Here is a 9,170-nt window from a genome sequence, read left to right on the forward strand (position 1 = left end):
TCACCCAGGTGCCATTCAGCTTTCGGCACGGTTTTCACACCTCCGCTTGGGGGTTAATTCCTTCGGGATCACCCCTGGACAATTGTCCGCGACTGCCTATTTGTTTTTGTAACCATATTCAGCAGAAACCCCTGTTACAGGGACCCTCTATCCGCAACCCGAGGACGCGTTCGGTGGCTTTGTCATAGGCCCTTCGGTTTGATTCTAGAGGAATCAAAACCGAACCGAACTATATATATATATATGTGTGTGTGTGTGTGTGTTTTCTTCCAAAATGGCGCACAAAATGCAAAAATGTCTCAAAAACTGTTTTTTTTTCATCATCGTTGTTTTTCTGTAAAAACTTCAAAGTTTAAAAAAAAGTTCCAAGAATAATAATTCTTAGAATTAGTCAAAGAATATTCTGCAGTTTAAGAATTTTGTGCACCGATGGTTGAAGAAATTTTAAGATATTAAAGCGTTTTATGTCTGAAAAACAATTATAAAAATAAAAAATAAAACATTTTTCACTATTTTTGTATACAAAAACCGCCATATTTGATTTTTAAGTCAAAATATTCGAATTTTGACCACGGATTCGAATTTAGCTCACCCAAAAACATAAGGAACAGTACTTTTGATCTATTCATTGTTTTGTTATACCCATAAATTTTGCGGTTAAACTCATGTTATAAAATTGATAGCTTTGGTCGTCAATGCGTTACGACGTTAAGCATTTTCTGTTATTGAAGATTCTAACTTGATCGATATTGTGGATTTTCTGCCTTCATGGTTTGGAGGGTTGTCTACTGTCGGTAAGGTAACATTTCGCTGCTAATATAAGAGATTCATTTTAAAACTATAACTTATAATGAAAATTGTGAAAATTTAAGCAATAAGTCTGTATTCTGAAAATGAAGCAAATTTTAAAGTTAAAATTCGAGTTCCTAAACTAAGGGCTTAAAAATATGAAAATTTTACAATTAGTGTATTGTAAATTGTATTGGTATCATAAAAGAGCATAAATCGTCTTTAAATTAGTTTTTAAATTTTCGGGCGTTTACATTTTTTTACATAGCTACAGGTAAAAAAAAGTCTACACAATATTTTCGGATTTTAATAAACTATTTTCTGATAGAAAATTGACCCCATTTACCAGTGACTGAAATGCATTAGGGAAAAATCGCGAAGACCCAAGAATAAAAATGGGATATACAGCAAAGGCAAACAATTTTATTTCAGAAAATTATTGTTTGTAAAAATAAAAATGGTATTGTCCTGTAAGTTAGAACCCAAAAATTAATATTTCAATAAAATAAAAATTGTTCTAAATATTGTGCTAGGTTCGCGACTTTACACTGAGAAAAAATACTTCTAAATCAATGAAATGTTGGTTTGAAGCATCAAACAGTGCTTTCGCGCTCGGTCAAATGCATATACACGGTGACTCATTTTAATCTATAATTCCAAAGGGGGGCAGTTGCATGTGTCTGAGAAACGACCAGATGCCCTTTTCTGAATTGTCTTGGTTTTTCGGGGTAGACAAACGTTCAAGATGTTACACAACAGTCGATGAAATGTTAAGGTGTACATAACCTTGACCATCATGACCTTCAAGTTAATTTTCATGGTCACTTGAAGGTTCAGACGATTTTTTTTAGATTGAACTCTGTGTCCGGATCATTTCGGATAAGATGTAAAGACTTTGGCTATGTCGTTACAAAAGTGACAATCTTGACAATGTCAGTTCTATGTGATTAGTTACAAAAACAAAGACACGTTGTCCTTACTTTTAGCGTTATCCAGAAACAACGGCGCGGACGTAGTAAATTCTGTTTCCTTTGGGGTGCTTTCTTGTCATGAGTTAACCTTGCCTCTCACGTTTCCGGTGGATGGTTAACGTGAGTCCCCTTGCCTCTCACAATTGCTACCAGTGTTACAATGAGCCACAGAGTAACTGTTCGAAGTGCTCTCCATTGACTTGAAGATACAAACGTAGACGTCTTTCAAAACCGTCCACAGTTTTCAGCAAAGTTTCTCGAGAGATGGCTGCGCAAGTTGCCCGAATCTTTTCCATCAGATTGATCAGATTAAAAGTTAAGTTAAAAAAATCACGCACCATGAGTGCAAAATGTGGCGGAGCACCATCTTGTTAAAGCCACATTCTTTGTCCAATTAAATAGCAATTTACTATTCCGCACCACCCCATAACACTACATCGATTTTGATGATCCATCGGTCTGTACCAGTGAGCTTAAAAGGATTTATGTACGTCCTGACCGATCGCAGTGTAGTGGCACGCATTTGTTTTTCGTTAGAGCGGTTGACTAAATTCACACTCCATCGCGAGGCATTTGTTTCTCTGATATTGATGCTTCTTTCCGGCCTCATTAGCATTTCGTGTTAAGCTTTTTTGTTTATTGAAATAATAGTCTTGTTCGGAGCTTCATGCAGTAAAAATATATTATTTCAAAATTCGAATTACTGCCGATTTCATATTTGTAATTTGAATCATTGAAAATGAGAAGAAAAAAAATGAAGTATTGTCAATTTTTGTGATATTTTGATAGTTTCCAAAGAAATTTCGCAATATAGCTGATTACTTACCTACTGAAGTCTTTGATATGATACTAATTTTAGGGGAATGTCACGTTAACTACGCCGCTGCATCAAGACTTTACGCTGAACTGTTTCCAGACAGAAGACATCCTACTAATTTAACCCGAAAACCCAAGACAACTCAGAAAAAGGGCATCTGGTCGTTTCTCAGACATTTGACCTTAATTTTTTACCTTTCCAAGGTCACAAAAACCATTTTTCCACAGATCATTTTTGACTTAAAATTTCCCGAACGCAAAAATAGGGATTATAATCCTCATTATAGTCCTCAAGGTTAAAATTGATGGTACAGTCAAATGTTCCCCTCGGTCCTGGTCAATCTTTGTCGGAACCATTTCTTCGTAGATAAAGCATTTTAGAAGATATTTGGGATTATAGGTTAACTGTACGTGAAATTTTGAGCAAACGATATGTCCTATAAATCGATAGCATCATGCTCTCAAGTTTGAAGTGCGATGCTATCGTTGCAACAGTAGAAAAGTTCAAATTTATAGTACACTGCCATAATCTATTAGCAGAAATTTCAGATGCAAAGACGGAAAATATTGATTCAAATGCAAAACGCATTTGTTTTCCAGAAGTTAAATTTAAAGAATTTACACCTTCTTTAACCACTTGCACATACTTCTTCGTTTTCTCGTATTTTTATTGAAATTAATTCTTAACTATATACTCCATACATTATTCTAAACGAAACTAATTGTTGACTTTGGTTAGAGAAGACGTATTACTTATAATTAATGAGAAACTCACTTTATTAAAATATCCGTAATCGCCGAGAATCGAACGCATACACCGCTCGCTTAGAATCGCACGCCCTATCCCTAAAGCTACGACGCCACGCTAAGGACGATATCATAAATACTGATGACATTCATTCGACACTTTTGAACTTAAAAGGGAAATGCCTCCTCTGCAGCATTGACTTTTTGATTAAACTATCTTCAATCGATAGTATGTAAAAAATAATTAGACACGTAATAGATTTATTGCTTTCACGATGATTCATTTTGATAAAAAGATATATTTCGGGTTCCGATGGTGTATAAAACTACGTTTTGTACACGATTGGAATCCGAAATATCTCTTTTTATTAATAAGACACGTGTCTCGGCTTCTTTGTAAGGGCACTCTCGTCGGCTCCAATTATGACATGTCCGAATTTTGAACTCCCCTTTGTGTTAAAAACTGACGCCAGCAGTTTTGGCTCAGGTGCGGTTCTGACACAAGTAATTGAGGGGGATGAACGAGTGATTGCTTTCGCAAGCCGTACGTTATTGGATACCGAACGGCGATATTCCCCTACGGAACAGGAATGTCTGGCATTAGTTTGATCTATCCAAAAATTTCGTCATTTCCTGAAAGGTTTTAAATTCACGGTGATCACGGATCATAGCAGTTTGCGATGGCTGCATAATTTGCATAATCCGACTGGTCGTTGGAACTACTAGAGTACTGGTTTAAAATAGTCCATCGTAAAGGTGCTTTACACCATATACCCGACGTGCTCTCACTGATGTATGAGGATGTGGAAGTCGCCGAGGTGTTTGGAGCGGAAGTAATTGACGATCCGTGGTATGCCCGTCGAGTTAGGGATGTACAAAATTTCCCTAGAAGGTATCATGGTTGGAAGGTTCTAGAGGGTAAACTATATGCATTTAGACCAAACCCTCTGATAGGCCCAATCATAGAAGATTCAGAAGCGTGAAAATTAGTGGTTCCGGTCGATAAGCGGCAGCAGGTGTTAACTAACGTACATGATGTACCTCAGACAGGTCACTTAGGGGTAGAAAACACCTATGCTCGAGCTGTCGTCTCTTATTATTGGCCTGGAATTTTTAAGGACGCTGTGAACTACGTGGAAGGGTGCGACAGTTGTCAACGCACTAAGGTTTCACAACAGGTTCGTCCTGGATTAATGGGCAAAAGTGTAGTAGACCAACCCTGGGCATTGGTGTCAATGGACTGCATGGGGACTTACACTCGTAGTAAAGCAGGTAACTGTTATGTTGTGGTCTTTCACGACTTCTTCACTAAATGGATCGAGTGTAAAGCCCTGCGAGCAGCCAACGCCAAAAATGTGGGGGAGGCTTTGGAGGACCTGGTTATCTCGAGCTAGAGTAAACCTGAGGTAATCCACACAGATAATTGAACGGAGTTCGTCAATAAAATAATGAATGAATTAACCAGATTTTATGGCACCCGTCACTTCATGAGACCTAGAAATCATCCTCAGTCTGATCCAAGTGAACGGATGAATCGGGTATTGAAGGGTATGATCTGATCATTCGTGGGTTCCAATCAGTAAGAATGGGATGTTCATCTCCATGAATTTAGGTTCGCCTGCAATACCGTGGTCAATACTACCACAAAAGTGAGTCCAGCCTTTTTAAATCGTAGGAGGGAATTGCGACAAAAAATAAGTCTCCGAGGAGAGGTGGAGAGTCCTGATAATATTCCCGAGTGCGATAGACAAAAATGGATAAACCGTATGGAGCGCCTAAAAGAATTGGGAGACCTTGTGACGTTTCATTTAGAGGAGACTCACGAGAAACAAACTCGTTATTAAAACCAATCGCGATATGATTTTAAATATCAGGAGATCGGATTTTGAAGCGCTGGACGATACTATCCTCAAAGGAGAAGAGAATATCGGCTAAATTAAATGTTTTCATGGTCCTTTCCGCGTTATGGGAGTACGTTCACCTCTCGTATATGAATTGGCTAAAGATAGTGGGAGGCCGCTCGGCGCTTTTCATGTTAAGGATCTCAAACCATTCGTATCACGATAGGCGGAGTCATTATTTGGTTTGGTTTTCTCTATTTTTTTATTCTCGTTCTTACATTTGTTAGGATTGGTTTTGTTTGCACAATGCATGGAGATTGGCATGTTTTAATTTATTTTTTTAGGGGACGTTATCGCTGTTGGAGTACCATGGGTTCAAAGAGCCCTTCATCGACCCTAGGGAGGTCCAGTATGCGTTGGAGACCGTGCAGAGGGGTGATTTCACTTTAGAGGGCGTAGCTCTGAACCCCAACAGTCAGCGCATACTTTGAGAAGTAGTCGAGGGTATCGTAGTCTCTAGGCCGGAGCCCACGCCAAGACCAACTTCCCTCATCGATCAGCTCTGGGAGAAGGCAAACAGTTTACGAGTTCGGCCCCGTTGTAGCCAATCCAATATTGGCAATGAAGAAGCCAGAGAGGAGTGAGGGCGGTTTACTATCTACGCCCTAAGGAGAATGGCGCTCTCAGATCTGGGGAGCTGCCCTTTTCCCTTGGAGAGGATGAGGAGACACCAACGGAAGTTGGAGGAGACTTCGCGGGGGCGGTCTACGTCGTCCGAAGCGGACTAGAGGGACCTTCCTTAGCCGGTCCGGGATGAGCCTTCTTGCTTCGTCCAGGAGGATCCTTCCCGTTCGGTTCAGGGAAACCCTTCACAACTGAGGCGGAATGACTTTCCTCGAACTTCCCGGAAACCGTTTACTAAATTTTTAAATAAAATTTTTGTAATTTATTAAATCGTTGTGTTAAGGGTGATGGTTCAATCCGACTTTGAATTTTTTAAATAGGTACGGCACTGATTCCATATATTTTTTTTCCGAAGGATTTGTGAACGAAAGAAAGAAAACTTGTCGAATATCTGGGGTTTTGCGAGATCCTCGGATCAATAAAATGTTGAAAAATCCAAAAGTTTGTTGAGGAAATGATTATTTTCCCGACAAATATAAATTTTTCGAAAGATAGAAACCATCGGGTAGCAGACCGCAGCATTTGAACGATTAGAATCGTTTGCTCATTTCTTTTTGTACTCACAATTCTGACATAATAGAAGAATTCTAGAGATCAACGGCTCATCCAAAGGGCCAGGTGTTGATGATGGTGTCCCCAAATTTTGCGAAATACTTTGCGAAATGGAGCAAAAAGCAGGGAGACTGACATGCCCTGTCTGTTTATGTAACTGTATTGGATAAAACCACCAGGCTAGCTGTTACCTTCACTCTATACGCGGAATCGAGGCGCCCTTCGTTATCGATCGTGGGTCAATACTACAATTCTCAAAGGGGAAAACTTCTTCTGGGACATTGACTTTTTGATAAGACTATCATCAATCGATATTACTTCAAAAATAATAAGACACGTGTCCCGTATTTTTTGGTCCCTTGTAAGAACTATAAGTATGACGGCTAACCACGCTGCCGTGGGTTCGACTCTTTTTCTCTACTTTTTTTCTTCGTATTGTAAACATGTCAAGTAATAATTTTTAATGCTTCCACGGCGAATAAATTATTCTTTTGAAAAATATTACTGAGAAATAAATAACCAAGGGTGCAGAACCTATACCCGTTCACGCGCATGGACGAAAAGTGTCTGCATGATATTTATTTCCCAGTAATATTTTTCAAATAAATAATTTATTCGCCGGAGAAACATTACAAATTATTATTTGACATGTTTACAATACGAATGACCAACGGAGCTTGATGGGAGTCCATGCGCGTGAACCGGTACAGGTTCTGCACACTTGGCTAATCTGATTTACACGCTCATAGTTCTTACAAGGGACCAAAAAATCCGTCTGCTACCAGCAGGTTTCTATCTTTGGCAAAATTCATATTTGTCGTGAAAATAATCATTTCGTCAACAAATTTTTTGATTTTTCAACATTTTAATGATCCGAGGATCTAGCGAAAACACGGATATTCGACATTTTTTCTTTCTTCCGTTGTCAAATCCTTCGGAAAAAATATATATGGAATCAGTGCCGTACCTATTAAAAAAAAATCAAATTCGGATTGAACCAACACCCTTAAATCACTTAAAAAGACATTGAGTATTATTACAGTTAAGTATAAAAAAATTTAATTAGGCCGCAATCGACCAGAAAAATAAAAGGAAAGGACACTTATTCAGCCAATAAAATAAATGTGTAATTCAACTGAAATTTTCGAAAATATAAGTGTTTCTATTTACATCACAGGCCTTTTTGTGTGTATTTTTGTGTTTTTTATAAATAAATAATTTTTTATTTAGAAATATATATTTTTTTATTATAAATATATAATCGTTTATAATTCTACATTTTTATGATGAGCAGAAGGGATTTAATACCGAAATTGAAAACAATTATAAATTAGGTGATATGTAGCGATGAAAATAGATTTTTAAATTTTTTTAAGATATGCATATGCGGCTCTACAAATGTTGAATCTAACATCGTGTTCCCAGATAGCATAAGAGTTTGCGGCAAGCTTGCCTAAACCTTGCGATACAAGGTCCGGCAGCTTGCATTGCAAGGTTTAGGCAAGCTTGCCTCAAATAAGACAATGCCCGCCATACTGCAAGATTGAGGGACCATTGCCATGGGAATCTTCCTGCAAGCTTGCCTGCAATTGTAAGAGAACATTGGAGGAAGATTCGTGGGCAAGTTTTACTACAAATTTCTTTTTTTAAGTACCATACATCATACGTTTTTGTGTACACGTAAGACGGTATTCTCGTAGAACATTAAAAAACTACTGCGCAGCCACAGGTGCCATGCAAAACTAATGCGCAATGGATCAAGTTCAAGATTAACAGGCAACCTTTTCTCAATATTGGTTCGCAATAATGCCACATGACGAGCATTTTCTTATTTGCGGAAAGCTTGTCTGAACCTTTCGAAACTTGCAGGACAAGATTTAGGCAAGCTTGCTGCAAACTCTTGTGCTATCTGGGTTAGTTCTCAAAAAAAAATTTTGGGACATTCTTTACGTCTTTTTCGAAAATTTCAAATGAATTATCAGAAAGTAATGTTGAAAAACTGGTTCTGGAAATAAATAATATTGAAATAATACTTTCGAAAAGTATAAGATACGCCTAGCTTTAAGTTTTCATCATACCCACAATCTAAACGACGCTTGTTTCAAATATGAACATTTTCATGCACTTTTGTCTGAGTAGTTCAAAATAAATTTTATACTTTCCTCTACTGCTTGAACTAATTATTTTAATATTTTAATACTATTAATTTCCATAATTATTTTCCATAATTTTTCCTATAATAGCGACAAAATTATAAGAAAATCATTATAGCTATAGGCTTTTTTAATGATTTTCCTATAATAAATTGTCATGAAGGGTAACATGAAAATCAAATCCATAATTGTGTCATTTGTTTTTTATATTTCATATTTATTACATAATAAGCATCTATCGTTGCTTTTTCAAAAGGAAATTTATAAGTTCATTTAAAATCCGTTATTTTGCCAAAAATTCATTTTTACTATTATTTATTTATGAATCCTATTTTTCATGCCTTATTACTACCACACTTTAAATTTATTTTACATTTTTATATTTATTTCTGGATTCGATTAACTGCGATTTATAATCTTTAATTGCTTTATTATTATTTCATTTCCTTTTTCTATCCTTATATTTCTAAAAATGGATTTTATATTACAAATACATTTTTTTATCAAGGATCTTAAACACTTATTCCGAACTTCTTTTTGAACACGTGTACTGGTTTATGCATTATTTTTTTATACTATTCTTCGGAAGTCTTAATAGATTTTGCCTATTTGAAATT

General features: G+C 36.9%; 1 protein-coding gene across 4 annotated transcripts in view; it reads left to right on the forward strand.

Annotated features, from left to right (window-relative positions):
- The window catches only part of LOC117172966 (ribosome-releasing factor 2, mitochondrial), a 93,040-nt gene extending 86,843 nt beyond the window's left edge, over positions 1 to 6,197 (forward strand). For all 4 annotated transcript variants that reach the window (XR_004467082.1, XR_004467083.1, XR_004467081.1 and 1 more), the window contains one exon: positions 5,509 to 6,197. The gene's annotated coding sequence lies outside the window, so the exon portion shown is untranslated. The remainder of the gene's footprint in view (positions 1 to 5,508) is intronic.
- Positions 6,198 to 9,170: the final 2,973 nt, after the last annotated feature.

This window comes from Belonocnema kinseyi, chromosome 5 (assembly GCF_010883055.1).
Source record: "Belonocnema kinseyi isolate 2016_QV_RU_SX_M_011 chromosome 5, B_treatae_v1, whole genome shotgun sequence".
Classification (NCBI taxonomy): Eukaryota; Metazoa; Arthropoda; class Insecta; order Hymenoptera; family Cynipidae; genus Belonocnema; species Belonocnema kinseyi.